Below are 18,847 nucleotides of genomic sequence, written 5' to 3'. Positions count from 1 at the left end.
CAGCATCCCACAGGGAACTGCAATGCATTTCATGTCATTCAGCTGGCCACAGTTAAGGAAGTACATGCTGCTAGTGAAAGCTACATTATAAACTATTCCATGCACTTTGCTGCAATTTCTGAAAATTCAAAACTTTTACAGCCTCATTAAGGAAGCTTCTTGTCTAACATAGGTATCTTTAACTCAATTTTGATGTCAGCTTGTGAGCAACAGCAAGGTACCACCACAGCAACTTTAGGTTGTGCTGTCATTGGATTTAATGTTCATACCACATTTTTTAAGACACTGTGAATATCAGTAAATCTTGCAATGAATGTTGGAGATGCTATGAAGAGACATATCACTTTCACTATATAAGAAAAAAGAAAAGCTTTAGTGAGTGCCTGTGTAAGATCAAGAAAAATGTTTAAAGTACTTTAATATGGTTGTTCTTTAAAAGAAAAATAACCACAATGATTCCTAGTACAAATACAGCTATTTGTTCACAAGATGTCAGACCTTATATCTCCTTTGCAAATACTTTATACACTATGGGTACCTGATGGTCTATTAGCTTACACTTCTTCGGGTGCATTTGCTGACCACTTTAGGTCATCAGGCAGTGGAGATAAAGTACTAAAAGCAAAATACACATCCTGGGATTTTTCCCTTTGTTCCTACTTATGGTTCCCTTTAGAAATACAGGAGTTATCAGGGAAAACTGCTACTTTTGAAATAAATTCTAGTGGGCCAGTGAATTGAACCTCCCTGAGGTGTGTTTTTCTCTGTGTTGCCAGGAGAGGTTCATCAGGACAATCTGTAGCTGTCAGCAGTTCTTCAAAAACCTTTTAGCAAGCCTGCAATAGCACTGCCATAGAGATGCAGATAAGTGACACTGATTACAGAAAGAAAATTCTACCAAGCTTACTTCCAATTGCTAGTGAAGAATACACACAGGATTAATGTGCTTGCTTCACTGGAAAAAAGGAGTTGTATTTTATTTATTATGAATCTCAGACATTTGGGACTTTAATCTTCCAGGACAGTTATTTTCCTTGGGTGATAGAAATGGTTTTGCAACCAGTTACATGTTTTCAATTTTTCAGTTTTCTTTCCTGAGCATTAAAGCAAGCTCCATGAAGTTAACGCAAATTAGTAATATCTAACTGGCTGACACTGCTGCAGGTCTATAATTGTGTGTTACCTTCCAACTCTATATTGTATAAATGATTTCTTGTTCCTTTTGGCAATTCCACACAATGATGAATGATTACTTCTAGAGAAATACTTCTTATTACAGTATTGTAGAGAAAATTTAAATTTTTGTTCAGATGTAGACAATATTTTGCTGAAAGACATTTAATATTAGTTTAGAACCTTCTTACTGACAGCTGCTCAGCAGGACAAAATCTCTTCATTTGATCAGAGTCTTCAAGCAGTCTCATGAAAGCTGTTACTGAGAAAGAAATTAGGGTTCTCTCTTTTACCTTCAGTAATGGGCTTATTTAAATGCAAGGAGTCTTACTTTTAATGTTTTTAATCTACGTATAGATGGAGGGGGGTTAAAACTAGAGGTCCCCTTTAATCCAAACTATTCTATGATTTATGAAGAGTATGGTTATATTAATAAAAAACTGACAAAGGATAAATACAAAACAAAACCGTGAAGTTTCACAAAATTAAGTTGTTGCATAAAATTGAAAAATAGCAGAAATTCTGAATGATAGTTAAAAGACTCTTTAGTAAAACAGTTGCTTCAGGGTGCAGTTCAGTATGATTTGCTGACTTATTTTTTGGTACCACCATATCTATTTAGCTGTAATAAACTTCACATTATAGCACCATGTCACATGAAAAGGGGAGATTTCCTTTACCTTTCCTTTACTCCACTCTTCATATTTGCCTGTCTGCACCTCAGGGAAGCTGAGACCCTTGTGCCCAGCCAGTCTGTCAGTATTGCATTAGGGAGACCCCTCACTGAGCAGTCCTGCTGGACTGGAGGGGGCTCACTTGACCTATTCAGGGACACACCTACACCATAGGGGAAACCCTTCAGCAGGTCTTTCCACTTTATGACCCCTTAGTGAGAGATACTCTTTGTATGAAACTCTTCATTCTGTAGGTTCTCCAATCTTTGCTTCCTACTGAACAACCTTTGTACTTATGTACTGTTGTCCTTTTCCCTGGGGCCCCAGAGATGCATTAATCAGGTATAGAAGATGGTGAAACCCATATGAGATATCATTGCCTAAAAAAAGTTAACTTTGAAGTCTTTTCACCCATCCACTGTGCCCACCTATCAATATCAAAATGCCAGGTGTTCTGAGGCCTCAGGGCTCAGTTTACTCACACAGCACCAAATACTCTGTTCATGACCATGCTCATACCTCTCTGCATTGCAGTTCATAATCAAGTGTAGGGTGCAGCCTCATTCCCAAGTCTTGTGGGACAATTTAAAAGATGAATTAGATGTATATTATGAAGATTTCCAAATACCAAAACACACACAAAACTGATTTTCTCATTTTAATCTCATGGACCAGATTTCTTTTCAGTTGGATCACAGCTGACCACATATTCATTTTCTCCCAATGCCAAGGCATAAAAATTCCTCATTTTGTTCTTGATACTCATTTCCCTGAAGCTTAATTTAGGTTAATATACTATCATGTGTAACTGGTTTTATATCCCTGAATGTACTGTTCTGTTTGGAAAAACAAACCAAACAACTGCAGCAGCATTCTGCCTGTGATTTGTCCAATGTCTGGTCTCCATCCTTTTCTATTTTATACATAAAACTGAGCCAGATAGCTCCATTTTGCTGCCATAAAGACAGATTGCATCTAAGTAGGCTTGGAGAAGACAAAATGTTAATCCTGACCTGAACTGAGAGTATTTGTAAATAACCACACAAATAGACAGTATTTGGGATGTTATTTAGGTGCCATACTGCAATGCTTAACTCGTAATTCCAATGGACTTCGGAGAAAAGCTGGCTTAAGAAGGTCCTGCCTTTCCTTTGAAGCACTGTAAATGCTTATGTAATTCTGCTATAAACTATGTCAAGAACTGATCCAGGTTAAGAGTAACTCTCCAGAAAAAAACTGTTTTCCCAAGTTAGTATGCTTACATCAGTATAGTAAACATTTCAACAATACAGTTGGGAGAGCTGTCCTTTGCCACATTAGGGCAGGACCACATGGTCATGGGTGGTTAAACAGTCTCAGCAGCAGAGCCCTCCATATCCACACTATTAGCCCCAGAGCATGGGCTTGTCCATTTTTCCACCTTGTAAAAGAAGCTCTTGGCTTGGTATTTCATCATTTTCAAAAGTTGGCTGCTTACATGAGAACAGGGGAAAAAAGCCATTTTATTCAGAAATTTCCAGCTTCTATCATCAAATCATTTTTTTTAGTAAAGATGTCTTGAGGATATCACCAGAAAAGAATTTTGGAATTGTCATTAGGTCAATCCAGTGTATCTCAATGTGGACCTTAAAACAAAAATGGCATGGGCTGCTCTTCATGTAGATCCCAAGCATGAGCATTTTGCATGTGACTGGAGTATGTCATATGGAGTAAAACGCCAGTGGGGGTTTTAAGCTAAACTCTAGAACAAAGATTATCAGAAAGATTTCCATATTACCTCAACAAAATGGCTTCTTCTATGGGCATAAGATTGAAAATTAAGCATGTCTTGCTGACTCCTACTCATCTGTGAAATATCAAGAGTCAGCACTTTATAATTTGAAAAGAAAAATCTTGTCACTGCAGTGCACAGAAAAGATGAGATTCAGAGGATGAAACAGCTGTGTAGAGAATGACCTTGACGTTTGTAATCCCACTTTCTTTTGCTACAGAAATGAAAGAAGGTCTAGGTCTTGTATTAATGAAAGTAGAGCAGAGACCAGAATTTCTTTAAGTTTTGCCACTTCTTCCTGCCACTGCAGTCAAAACTGCTGTGTATTCTGAGCACATACTCTGGCAAACAAAGGCTTAGGTTTGCAGAAGTTTCAACAATTCATAGGTACAAGTTAAGTGAATTGACTTGTGCACATTAAAAACTCCAGCTCTGGACAAATATTAAAAATTGTGTTCTTTGAGAAATTAGGTAATGAGTATTTCACATTAGTCACTCAAACTGGTCTGTGCTTTGAGGATATATTATTGTGCCATAGTACCATGCTGTAAAATGGAAATAATACAAAATACTCATTCCACAAGAATATTATGAAATGTAGACACTAACATTTGTAGTTTTTATGGAGCCCATCAGTCTTATGAAAAAATCAACAGTGTCCAATTCAGAGAAAGATTTGAATGCTGCAGTGAGTCAGAGGGCCACAAACCAAATGAAGCTCCTTTTTAATGACATATTTGCAAAATGTCTGTTAAATCAGGACTGTCCATCTTCTGACATGAATGAGGCAGGCAAAGAGTTGGTGAAGAATAGCATGCTCTCATACAACTGAAGTCTGCATCATAACACAACACATTTCAGCCCAAATACTTTAAAAGTTTGGCTAAGCTCCTAGCAACTGAATGAAAACTGTTACAATGAGAAGTTCTGGGAACTGCAAATATAGCCTTGTTCCCCACCTTAGATCTAACACACATTTATTACAAAAATCCTCATAAAACTAATGAAACACTTCGCAAACTAACACAAGAGCAATTTCAAAGAGCATTCCAATGGTGGAAGACCAAATTTTTCAAAAGGCTTTGTTTAAGAATTTTGAAACAGAAATTCTCTTTTGAATATGACCTACTTATTATTTTCTATGCAAGACACAAGTTAGGAATGAAAAAAAATTTATATTGACAAGATCTGTTCATGATTTGAGTCTAGTATAATCACTCAGATTATGACCTCAGAGTTAGGGTGGTTTAATTAATATTTAAGTGCATGTACTATAGCTACATTTAGTTACAATCCCAGACTCCTATCCAACAGATTGCTACTATTTGGCATTCAAACAGCTTCCAAAAAATAGGAAGTGAAAAACCCACTACGAATAACAATTAGTGACACAGCACTCTGTTAACAAAACAAGCCTACAGTAAATGCTAGATCTCATAAAGACACACACACAAACTTAGTCATCAAAGTACTGAAGTATTAAAGCACAAGCAGGCCCTAAACTAAGGTGAGTTTGGTTTTGTGTTTTCTCTTTGTTTAGATTATGGTCTCACATTTCAGTTCTGCAGATGAAAAGTTTGTGTGGTAGTGCCCATGAGACCCTAATATCACAGATAAATCTGAAGAATCAGAAACCTCAGATCTGTGTTTCTGAGTGTAAACCTGAGCACTGCATCCATACCAATGCCATGCAATATTCTGTACACTGCCAGGCTTTGCAATACTCTGTGTTATAGCCCCCACTGGTAATACTGAGGAATGCCATGAATTCAATCAAAAGCAGCCACAGTGACATCTGCAATTAGAAAGTGATTATGCAGTTGAGCTATTCTTGCCTCCAAGTAAACAGAATTTTGCCTAACATCTGAAAAAGGAAGTAAGAAAGGACAAATACACAAGAAGCGATCTAGAACCCCTAAATATCTGATTGTTACCACTTCGGGGCATGTTGACTTACCTCACCACTGACTGAGAACTTTTTCATTGTCTTTTTCTACATACTCTCATTTGATAAAAATTGTTTTTAATATTGACACATTTACATTTTAAAAATACCCAGAGACACATCTTTATTTATATATATTGGTAAATGAGAATAAAATTCAAGCTGAAATGTATCAGCTATTTTTGCTGACACCCAAAGTACATACTCCTTCCCTTGTTTCTCTGTAACTCTTTAATTAGATTTATAAATCCTGTCACTTTTATTGGTGTGACAGACCACACTGTCAACATAATTTGTTAGTCTTAAAAATCTCACACTACTTACAAGATATTTGTCTTAGGTTTACAGATGCTTCAATCAATCTATTTTGGTTGTAAATTAAAAGTGAACCTTTTAGATGTTGCAGGGCTTTTCTAAGGCCAAAACACCAAAAGTTAGAAAAAATCTGAATGATTGAGCACCATTAACAGGGATTGCCAGAACAATTTACAACAATAACCTGAAGAAAGAGTTAAATTACTTATACAGAGATTCCATCAAAGTCTCTGCTCAGCTTCCTGTTTTTTTAATAGATGACATATCTAGTTAAGAATTGGACAAATCATGGAATGACAGAGATAAGAAAAAGAATTACTGCTAGTAAGGGAGCTAAGCGAGCAAAACCCAGAGCAGGACTGCACTGCAAGTGGGAGCTCAAGAGTAGGAGCAGGAATCAGGGGCTAAAGATCAGGGATGCTATCCAAGGCACAAGGACAGGTACAGTAACATGCAGTGTGAGTAAAACAAAAGCAACCTGCTGAGTGTCCCAGGGCAATGAGAGCAAGTTGCTCTGATGGGTAAGCAGCTGTCAGTCAGTCTGACACCAGTCATCAATCCTGGGAGACCAGTTCCATGCAGGCCACTTCTGTAGTTTAGTATTTAAAAAAGAATGCATGCATCTCCATTTGAATTTTATAAACATAGGACAATTTCCATGTACAACATGAGCACTTCAAATATCTTAGATACTGCTATGTAGTAAGAGGCCTGATTAGATTATTGAGAGCTTTTGACAGTGATCCCAGCCCATCATTGCTTTCTGGGTTTTTAGTATTTTCTTCATTTCAGAGACAGATTTTAGTCAGATTTAGAACTTTCTCCATATATACAGACATATTGCTTGAAAGAAGCAGTACTGTGTATGTGTGAAAGCAAATATGTGGCTGTTTATTTTATATACCATAGCAGAGAAATTGTCTGCAATGTGTGTGAACCCATCAGCACAGAGGTAGAAGAAGTATTACCCTTCATCTGCAGCTGAAATTCTGTCAATTGACAGAAAAGGGGCAGAGTGATATGGAAAATGCAGACAGGCAGTACATATAAAGAGACAGATAGCAAGTATACCAGAAAAAAAGGATATGAAATACATTTGATACAAGTGAAAGATGTCGGCTTATTGCTTTTTATATATGGACCTGCATAGAAGTGTACAGTGCTTTGCCATACAAAAATTAAATTGATGCAGATAGCTCAAGGAGTAGGCATGTGAAATCAGAATTGACATGAAAAGAGAAGTAGAATGAGTTAAATTATTGTGGAATAGGACCTACTTTATCCTCTGGTCATCACAATAAAAAATGCAATTAAATATTCTGAAGAAATAGCCAGTGTCTTGGTAATGAGACTTCAAGTGTCATTATACAATGTAAGGTGCTCAGACAGGAATTAGTGATAAGCGGGTAAGTCTTGGGGGGGAAAAAAGTGTCAGACTAGAAAATACATAATAGTAAAAGCCACACAGGGACATATCTGAGAAGGAGGTCTTAAACACTAAGCAAAAACTATTTTCTGGAAGGATGTCATCTCAAAGACCAGTTCTTTTCTATAAAAGCTACAGAAAAGATGGAACACAAACAGAACTTCTTATGAAGAAACACCAGTTAATTTCTGCTCCCAAAATACACCCTAAAGATAGCAGAATCCAGAAACATTATCTCAGAATACATCTCTCACATTTGTACACAATTGTTCTGTGTGATGCAAAAATATTTTATTTACTTCATTAATACTTGAATTTTATGAAGGAATTGAATCTTATAAGGATTCAAAGATTCAAAAGCAGTTGAAAGCACTGATTGAGATTCAAATCTAGAATAATGCTCAGCTAGCATAGTATTTCACATTCAGACCCCAAAATTATGACTGCCCAACATGCAAGTGCTCTTTGGGTTGCCACCATCTATGAACTTTGTAGAAAGGAAGTAAGTTGTGTGAAGACTGAAGTAAGAAAACTAATATGTTAATTTTCTGTGAAGTTAATTATAGCCAAATTACTGTTTATTTTGGGTTTTTGTAAAATTATCACAAGGCTTGTATAAGCATAATGGATACATGTATTGTGCCTATAAATTCTCATTCATACAGGATAAACCACTGCAGCAATGCTTTGAAGTTAACGAGCCTTCCCAGTTCATTACAGATAAAAATACTGAGTTCCACCTTCAGTATAAAATTAATAACTGTTAGTGGCATAAACAGGCTTTGAATTTAATTTCTGGTACCACAGAAGCAGCAACAGCAATTTCTTTTCATACATTTGAGGTATATAAAGACAGGCAGCAAACACCAACCCTTCAAAAACTCCCCAAAATGGTTTAAATTACTTTTCTATTTTTTTTTAATGTAAACTTAAGACAGTAACACATAGCAAAGATTGTTTTTACTTCCAGCACTGTGAAGCAGCAATGGTTTATTATTTTGCACTTGATAGGATGAGCATTATTTACAACTCTAAACAATCCTGAATTTTGAAAGTCTGACTCTATTTCACAAAGCAGCAAAATGATGTTTTACACAGGATGTGTAAGAGAATAAATACTTTCAGAAAACAGACAACTTGACAATATTTCTAATGGGAACACTTTCACCTAACAGAAATAATAAAATGTATTTTCCCAATGGACAAGGAGTTACTTGTTTTCTTCTTAAAGAATCACAAAAAACCCCAAAGCTTTAAGATTATCAAGTCTAACCATCAATCTATCACTGCCAAGTCCACCACTAAACCTTGTCCCTAAGTGCCTCATCTACATATTTTACACATGCCCATGGATGGTGATTCAACCACTTAAGTGGACGGACTGTTCCACTTCTTGATAACCCTTTCAGTGAAGAATTGTTTCTTCATATCCAATCTAAATCTCCCCAGCACAACTTGAGATAATTTTCTCTTTTAATCATCATCAATTAAACACAAGTTGATGTTCTGCATCACACACCTTCTTCATAACTAAAAAAGTGTCAAACACTTCCCATTTGCTGCTGTCATTTAACATAAAACTTTATGAGGCATCTGAGAATAGCTTACTAGATCACATTTACATGGATAACTCAGTCTGCACAGGCTAAGTAGGACTGAATTAATGAACTTGCTGTTGCTTCCCATACCAAAAGCATGGCTAAAGAGATAATCTGCAAATGCAGAAGCAGGGACTGGGAGGCACACTGGCTGCAGTCATTGAAGTCCACTGCAATCTCAAGAAGTTAATCTTGCTCAGGTCAGGGCACTTGATCCATGTTACTGGGAGTGACTCAGGACACAAGCGATTAGACAGCCTGTGTCCACACTTCAGGTTTTCTTTCTTCTCTGTCCCAGTTTCATTCCCAGACATGCTGTGATTGTGAAAGGCAGAATGTGACACCATAAGAGACTTACATCTTCTCTGCACAAACACAGTCTGGGTGGCAGCAACAGAGCAAAATCTTCCCCTAGGGCATACACTAGGATTATCAACAAGGGAGGACTACTTCTGGATTAAAGCTTTGGCCCACTGTCAGCTACAGCAAAATTCCCACTGAAGTCAGCAGAGCCAGGATTCCATGTCTGTTGCAGCAGTTTTGACTCCCTGCCTGTTCTGCCTTGGGACCTCCAGCCAGCACAAAAAGGGTCTTAGCAGTGCCAGAAGCTTTTGCATTATGAGCTGCAGGCAGAAGCCCTGAAACTCTTCACATAAACAACCAAATACTCATCAGCCATTTAAGAAATTTAAGACACTGCCAAGCTCCAGGGGATTCAAACCTGCATACACAAGTATGATGTTTCACATTAGCACACCATGCTGAAATACTCTTGTCCTGTTAAAGTGCTGTCTTTTTTTTTTCTTTTTATGAAAGTGTTATGGCAGAAGATTCATGTTGTGACTGAACACGGAGCAAGAAGCAAGCTAAATTATATACTCAATACAAATCTCATGCAATAATGATGAAAGGACTGTAAAATGACTGCAACAAAAGCAGACATTTCATGAAGTAAAGTCTCCTCTAAATTCAGTATGTGTAGGCAATATAGGGAAAATGGAAATGCATTAAGAAAAGATGAAAATGTAGCTCAGAGTGGCCAAAAGTCTTAATGACACTGTAAAATATTATGATAAGTCTCTGTTTAAAATATACTTAGCCTTTGTCACTGCATATAAAACAGACAGAAACCTAGCAAGATGTCAGAAACATAACTGTAAGTCAAGCTGGCATGGAATTGCAGTGCTCAACAAACACAAAGAATCAGTTATAAGTCCCTGACCTATGACAAATTTTTGCTGACTTCACCACTAAGCAAAAATAACTCAAATAATTGTGGGCTGCAGGACTAGACCTTGGTCATTATTTTATCTAAACACAAAAGGGCCTCAGTTTGTTAAGGATGGCATGGATCTTGCAATGAACACCTATTTTAAAAGCAGTCATATTCTGCTACTACTATTCAGTGAAGAAGCAACCACTTCATCTCAGGCAGCATACAGATACCCTACTTACAATATGTAACAGTCATTACAAAAGAAATGGATATTTATAGTTGTATATATTAGACTTAAATTGTCATGTAAAGACAGACACACACACAATATACTCTATTAGATTAGTTTAGATTAATTTTTTTCCTAACTCTGAGCCCATATTTTAATATTAGATTTTAAAAAGGCTTAAAGCTTAGAATGGGATATATTTAGAATTCCATTCAGCTTTGCAAAAAAAAATATTTGCTCAAAAAAGCTGCAATTCAAGATCTTCTAGGAATAAAATTTCTCATGAAATACTTAACATTTCCAAATAGAAATACCATCAGAAAAAAACAATAATTGAGATTCAACTCTAGGTTTACAGAAACAGCTACAGAAAGTCAAAGCAACAAAACATTTCATTCTAAAAGCTTTAGCTGCTGTTTTTTAGTTCTTCATCAACAGTCCATCAGCCCTTAGCTTTAAGTATAGCAATTATGATAGTGGTCATAACTGGTTTATGCTTACTTAAAAAGATTGCTGCTGAAGTTCACTGAACTACTCTGGCTTGAGTAAATGCATGGCAAAACCCAAGCATTGGAACACCAATGATGCCACTCCCACTTTTCCTTTTGGATGGAGGCAAGGGAATAAAGTCACACTAATATCAGTGAAAGATAACTAGCACAAAGAAAGTTATACTAGGCATCATCCTTTGCAGTGATAAATTCTTTAGTGAGATGAATGTTTGGAGGAAAAAAAAGGCTATTCATTTATACATATGAATATATGTATAAAATGTATCACTAAATATCTCATCAGAATGAATGTACATTAAACATGATCATCATTCTGATGAGATATTTAGTTATACAGCCCTCTCCTAAGTTGTACTTCTCTCTCCTATTGCTAAGTAGGAGGACATATAACAGCCATTCTACAGAACAGTCATCATCAGAAAGTTAGGTTCCTTACAAAGCTTTTTTTCTTAACACTTAATTTGTGTCCGTAGCCAGTATTTTCTATTTGTAGGAAATTTTATAATTTTTTAAAGCATCCAAGGAAAAATAACATGAGTTATTCTGCTAATATAGTTGTCTAAAGGCAGAAAAAATTCAGATATATTCTCAGATATTTAGAACTGGATCATTTAAAATTCTCATTCACAGGTGTTCCTTTACTAATCATACACAGACAACAAGGTGCTTTGATTCCTGTTTCTATCATTCTAAATTATTAACATTTGACTGTTAGAGCTAAACATTAAAAAATATTTCTTCAGACTCTCCATCCTATTTCTTCTTCAGTGTTCCAGAAATCTTCCTGGATACTGCCCCGACATTCCCTCCCTTCACACAAAAAGCTTGACATTCTGTGTTTTCTGATTAGTTACTGAAATTTTTTCATGCAACTATTTAGTGAGAATTATTTGTTAAAAAGTGAAGGATCGCAGAATCAGAGTTTGGAACAAAAGTCAGGTGTTACCTTCAGAAAACCTCTCAACCTTTTTCAACTTGAATTTTGTTTCCTGGGTGTTCCTTTGGTTTTATGCTATGCTATATATAATAATCAGTGTTCTGTCTTCACTTTACATTACTTTATACCTTCATTTACACTTTTCTTCATCACATTCCTGTTTGCCTGTTTATTTTTCATTGCATGGACCTAACCACCTCCTCTCAGCTTGCCCCTACATTCACTCAAGCCCACACCAAGTGATCTAAATTAGATTTAGCCATGGCTTAAAGATTTTAAAACTTGCCTGAAGCCTTTATACCTCCATCTTTCCCCTCATAAAGAAGTTGGAATCTCATAAATCTCAACATGAACAATCAGCATCAGGAGAAAAAGTGCTTGCCTGTTGCTTTTTTTTCCAAATAGTTTAGAATAAGTAACTAAGAATAGTAAGTGAGAATCCCAAAATTACAACAGAAATAGTGTTAGCACCAACAAATACATTGAACTTTAAGTTTCATTTTTACTTAACAGTGAAATAACAAAGCAGAACCAGACTAGAGTATTTTATTTGAAAGTTCTCATTATCTCAAAGTGATACCTACAGCTTAAATATAAAATTCTAATTTCATATACATAATTGAATCTGCTGTTTGGTTAAGTTACTAACTAGTCCCTTAGACTAATTCACACATATTGTATGCACATAATGTTGAGAATACATTTTTTTCAACTGTTGGATCACCTGATGAATCTCTACTTAACTACAAATGATCGAATGCCTGACAAAAATACAGGAAGAAACAAATATGGGAATTGTGCTGGACACTGGACTCTTGATAGATGTTCCAAAACCAGTGAATACTGGGCATTTATTCCCATTTGTGTCCCACAGCTGTTTCACAGCCACCTTGTACTACCTTACCAAGCTAAAATGTACGGACTCTCCCTGAGCAGAAGTGTAACCAAACCCACAGGGATGGGAGCTCCAAGAAACATTTAAACCAGCACTCCATCCTTCATAGTGGGTAGAATTCTAAAAAGACCAAGCACTTGAGTTTTGACCATTACGAGAGCTTTCCTCTGCTGCAACTTAGATTAGTCTGAGTCCTTGGGTAACAGTCTTCAGCACATAATAGCTGAGGTCTGCCAGGAGGTCTTTGAAAGAGCCCTCTTCTCTGCTGTACATACACATTCTTACAGTCTGTATGTCAGGGCAAGAAGCCCAGATTTTGTCATCAGCAAGAGCACTGTGCAAGATTCCTGTCTTTTCTAAATGCATTCCCTCCAGGGAATTCAAAATGATCAGGCAGTTTCAGAAATGGCAATCTCAGCCTGGGCTGAATACAAATCAAATACATAAATGAAATTGCACATCACTTACTGATGAGAGTATTGACAGCAGCATGGCCTTTTTCCTTTCCCAGGAGTCTTTGAGTCTAATTTTATACACCAAAATAATTACACTGCTCTTCCATACTGGCATCAAGATGCTCCTGACCCAACATTGACAGATTTCAGTGGGCTGAAGGTTACCTATTAGGGCAGACTCATTAGTGGCCATTATGTTTAATAGGAATTTAACAGTCACTACTTTGGGTGTTGGAGGATGTTTTCAAAATAATTACAGCAAAGAATTGTAAATACAAATCTGAGTTTAATTCATAAAGCAATTTTATACTTTTAGAACGAATAAGTTTAATCCCTTTCCATCTTTAAACTACAAAAATCAGAAATAATTTCTCACTCTTTTGACACTGGTGAAGATTTTAAACTCTTTTGGATGCATAGCTTAAAAACGCTCTATAGTTTACAGTTTATGGCCTACCTGCTTAAAAGAAATATTTCACACTTATTTCAAATTCAGACTGCAAAGTGAGTGATTGGTGGGGAAGCAGAAGCAGCTCGATTACTATGGAGAGGCAGAATTTTGTAAGATGCCTCACTGAAAAAAACTAATGCCAACTGCATTTATGATTCTCAACTCAAAAGTTTAATAAAATCTAGTATATTTGAATCTGCATAAATAGAGCTATTCTGAAAATGGATTGATATTGCTAATATTTCTTAATTGAATGAAACCAACCACTGATTTCTCTTCCACTTCAATTATGAAATGAAGGCAAATCATCTTGCATCCTTTTCATCCCATCACACCCCTTCTGAACTATTTGCCCAATGCATAGGCTACATCCCAATCCAACAGAAATGTGCTTAACAGTGTGAGAAGATGATGCATTTCAAACAGGGTTGTTGATGGCTGTAGTCCAGACTCAGAATGGGAAACAGCTAGCACTACAATGCTCACCTTGAATGAGACAATATTGGGAAGGTAATCTACAAGCAGCTAACAAAGGTTAAAAACATCAAGGTTTACCACATTAGGCTCTAAATTACATTAAATAGATTGAGGACCATAGCCTAACCAATCTTTTTACATATGACCAGAAAATACTGTATTTCAGTTATGTTGCATTACAAAAAGTAGTGATTCTAACCCCTACTGTTTTTTCAATTAGAAAATGAAGCAGTAATTTTTTTTCCAAATTTGAAAATAGTCTGAATTTTTAAATTCAAACTACTCAGTAAAATCTAAAAGGAACTGTGACAAAAATGTCACAGAAAACCAATTCCAAGTTACAGACCTTTTCATACTTCTGCCTCTGTTACACCAAAATATAGTGGCAACTTCATGCAGTGCCTCTAGGCATAAAACTCCCTGATATAAATTCAACAAGATAGAGAGCAATTACACATTCTGACCTGAATTTCTTCCATTTCCTACATATTTCTAATACAAGGGTGATTTCTATTTGCATTTTACAATTTTCCAAGTCCACTAATTGCAATGCATTCCAAAATAAATGCAAATTGTCTGGACAGCCACCATCCAGTTTCTAATGGACAGGTGCACATATAAAAATTCAAGAGGATCAGCAACAAGCTAGCAGTAACCAGCAGGGTGAGGGCAGAGGGAAATGATGACTCTCAGCTGAACTTCCTGTTTAACCACAGGGATAATCAAATTGGGTCAAGGTCAAGTATGTGACAGCAGCTGTGCCACACAGCAAATAAGGGCTGGTGGTGTATTGATATGTACAGTAATAGTGTTTTGATTTCCTCAACCACCTTTTCATGTCTTGCAATGCAAAGCTGCTGCAGGAGCAAAGTGGCCTCCTGCACTCTTAGCCTTGCTTCTGGGCTCTGTAGGTTCAGGTGCCTGCTTGAAGCCTTGTGGCAGAGCAGTCCATTAGCACTCACTGCAGCACTCGAGTAGCCCACCTCTCGTCCACAAGGAAAACATTAAAGCTGTCCAACACAGTAACTAATAACCAACTAATCCTCCCCACCACAGGATGAGAGATATTTAAATCTCCCTGGCAGAACAAAATGACTGGACTGGTGGTGACATTCTTATCCACAGAAACTTGTTCTCAGATGTAGCTCCCTTAGGACCCGAATTAACTACTACAAATAGATGCTTTCAACATATAGTGATTCTGGGACCTGTAGTGCTTTGGCTTAATAATTTATGATTTTCCTTCTTCAGTAAATGAAAATAAATTGATTTATGGCAGTAAATGCACAGGTACTGAAAACGGCAGCTGTAGTTTTTTTGATACCCATCTGCTCTCCTCTTACTCCATCTGTTTCCTTCACTCATTGCACTGGAATTCAGCTTCACAAAATGCAGTCCAAACTCTTTCATGTGGCACAGTGTAAGTTACCTAGTAACCCAGCTAAAAGACATTTTCAAAATAATCACTCTCCTTGTACTCTGTAGAAGGCAACAGACATGGATTTTGTGGTTAATATACGTCGGAATGGTTTTTTCAACAAAATATACAACTGTCAGTAAATTTCCTCTGATTTCAGATGGTACACTAGGAAATAATACCATAAAGGCTCATTATTTTAAACAACTATTGATTACACCCTGGGGATTTTCACCAATTCCACTTGATACTGCTTTTAAAATGGTAAGTACCTACATAATTTTATGATTTATAGACTGCCTCGATTTTATAGATATTACAACAGTAAAAATGCACACTAATATATAACGTAATTTGATTATATAGCTTTTATTAAACTGTGTTGACTGACTTTTTTTATTCTTCAACAGTTCTTTGGCCTGTTAATGATTAAAGATTTGGATTTCACTCTTTACACTAAATGTAAGTGTTTAACAGGAAAAGAAAGCACTCCCTACTTACAATCCAAAATGGAACATAAAATATAAAGGCTGAAATGAATTTAATGAAGTTCTGCATAGCACAAATACAAAAGCTAGTACTAAAACCCATTTCTTCTACAGGAAACTATAAGCCAAGGCTATTTCCATTATTATCCCATCTTTAAGGCAGTGTGATATACGAGGTCAGTTGAAGATCAAGAAGGGACGTTGCTGTTACTCTATAAAATGGCTCACACTTTAATTATAAGTCCCTCTCTTCATGGTATCCTTCATTTCCACACTAACATGGCACCTTGAATACCTACATGCCTTAAATACTTTGGTTTATGCATTTACCACTTCACTATTGGCATCACATTAAAAGGGAATAGTTACATTTGATTTGTACTACAAAGCTCTTTTAACTGATACTGAATTTAAACAGAATAGAATACTCAATACTAGCATACAGACTACAGTGCATAGGAAGACACATTTAAACACACAACACTGATCTAGGTGGTAGTAACTGTATTTCTAATTTCTTTTTTTTTATGCCATACATTATTTTACTAAAAATTCAGTAGCACAACTGCCTGAAAGATTTTTTTTGGAGTCAAAAGCAATAAACTACATAACCTCTTGAGATACAGAAGTGGTTATATTGTCAGGAAACTTGAAAATATATGGTAAGAATTTAGGTTGGAAATGTTTTTCTAAGTTGAAAAATAGAAACAAATTATGGTAATAGCACTTTGTAGAAATTTCATATTGCGGATCCATTATCATGATGTAGGTGACTGAAAAATGAGGATTGCAAGTCTTTTAATCTTTATGTGTATTTAAATACATAAAAGTCAATTCTTCCTTTCTGAGGCAGAGTTTGAAATACTTACAAATGAAAGCAAAGAACTAAACTGCTGCTACTAACCATACAGAAAAAAAAAAATTAAGTCTGTATACCTCCTGTGGTCTTTAAAAAGCATTAATAATTAAGCATTTGCATAAAGATAAAGCAAGAAAACACATGCAAAAACATTTATCTTTTAGACATCTGCATGCTACTTATCTCAATCTCTTCCATAAATAGAAACTAATTATGGAGAGACTGAAACCAAGACAATGCCCTAGAAAGAGGCGACCTTTTTTAAACATACCCCAAATGGTGTGACTAAATCTTTATCATACAGATTCATATTTAACGCATAGATCTTTTTGGTCTAATCTTCCTCCTTTTACAAGCAACAGTAAAACTTCTACTAATTCCATTAAAAGCAGAATGAGCCTTGATGTATTCTTTCTCTAGTAAAATCACCTGCCTTGCAGAGTACCAATATTAACTGTGAATGGTAGAATTGTAAAGGCTCTAGTGAAAAAAAGCATTCAGACCTCTAAATTAATGCCTGAGCTCTGACTTTTAAGTGAAGACAGATCAGCAAGTCAGGTGCTGCTCATATTGCTTTCTTATTCATAATTGAAAAACCAGAGGCTTAGGGAGTACTTGGCAACCTAATCCATTCCTTCCCAGGAATTTTATATAAGGTTTCTTTTAACATAATTTTATTCTCCTGCTTCAAAAATAATTTCAGAAACAAGTTTAATCCAAGGCTAAAGTTCAGACCCCAAAACTCATACAATATAAGGGTCAGCAGTGAGATTGGAATTTCAAATATGCTGAATCAATCCTGCCAAGGTGGTGTTAAAGCTCCTCAGTTTCAAAGTGTACCTCAGCTCCTCTATTTGGACAGTAATGTTCCCCAGAGTCACTGCAGAAGTGCATAACAAGCTGTTTCTCAGAGCAAATAGCAACTCTTTATATGTCAGCAAAAGAAGGCTGGCTAAGGACAAAAAATAAGACCCTTCAGCCACTCAGAGCTGGAAAGAACCCTTAGAAGGACTGCAACAGACCTGAGTCAGGAAAAATATTTTCTTTGCAAGCTGGGAGGAAGAGGTGGTTGGATGGACCCAAGGAAGTCAGCAAAGTTAAAAGTTGCATACTGGATTTCACAAAATTAAGCACAACCATGGCCTTTATTTTTAGACACCTGTGCTAAAGGAAGGGAGATTAAGATGCCTGAAATTATTATTCTTCACAGGCAGGGTCACTCAGAAATCTGATCTGTATTATTGCAGAGACTTGTAAACACTGATTCACCAGGATACAGCACTGAGCTATAATTCACACTTAGTGCTGCACAGCAACCCAGCAGCCAAAAACCGTGTTTCATTAGAACAGTGTACAAAGTGACAATTTGCTGTGCTGCTTTACAAAAATCATAATGGGAAGAAATACCTTCAGGATTGTCCTAAAATACCATCTATCCACAGAAAAAGGCAAAATACATTAATTTACATACAACATTTTGCCAGCCAGCAGCAGCAGTAAGCATTATCCCTTCCCCCTACCCTTTACCTTTAAAGGGACTACTCTAAACCACTTCAGTTTGGCATATACATTTTCTGCGACAAAAATAAACCGAAACAACTGAACATATAACAATGTGCAAAAAACCAGAGCCTAGGGTGGAATAAACAACCCAGGGCACATGTCCTGTTTGCCATATACTGCTACCCTGAAGTGCAGAATATTTGCACAAATATATGGAACCCTGAATGGCAGCAAGAGGCACTTGCAGCCTAGATCAGTCCTAGTATGTGCCTTCAGAGACCAATTTCACACCAGCTGGTCTTTAACCTAAATAGCATTTACATGAGTTTCAAACAAATCACTCATTCTTAGTCCTAACTTCCTGATTCAGTGCAACAGCACTATCACATCAGTCTACCTTAAAGCAAGGGCAAAATGAATTATGTAACTAAGTCTAAGTGGATGCACTGAGCATGGTAAAGGAGGAATGCAGATGATCATTTAAAGCTAAAGCTTTAAAATTAGAT

The 18,847-nt window shown here is 36.4% G+C and overlaps 1 protein-coding gene across 1 annotated transcript in view; it reads left to right on the top strand.

Moving 5' to 3' along the window:
* B3GALT1 (beta-1,3-galactosyltransferase 1) overlaps window positions 1-18,847 on the top strand; it is a 95,595-nt gene that overhangs the window by 29,086 nt on the left and 47,662 nt on the right. The window contains exon 2 of the mRNA XM_058809505.1: window positions 15,652-15,755. The gene's annotated coding sequence lies outside the window, so the exon portion shown is untranslated. The remainder of the gene's footprint in view (window positions 1-15,651; window positions 15,756-18,847) is intronic.

This window comes from Ammospiza caudacuta, chromosome 8 (assembly GCF_027887145.1).
Source record: "Ammospiza caudacuta isolate bAmmCau1 chromosome 8, bAmmCau1.pri, whole genome shotgun sequence".
Lineage (NCBI taxonomy): Eukaryota > Metazoa > Chordata > Aves > Passeriformes > Passerellidae > Ammospiza > Ammospiza caudacuta.
This window is presented reverse-complemented; position numbering and strand designations above follow the sequence as displayed.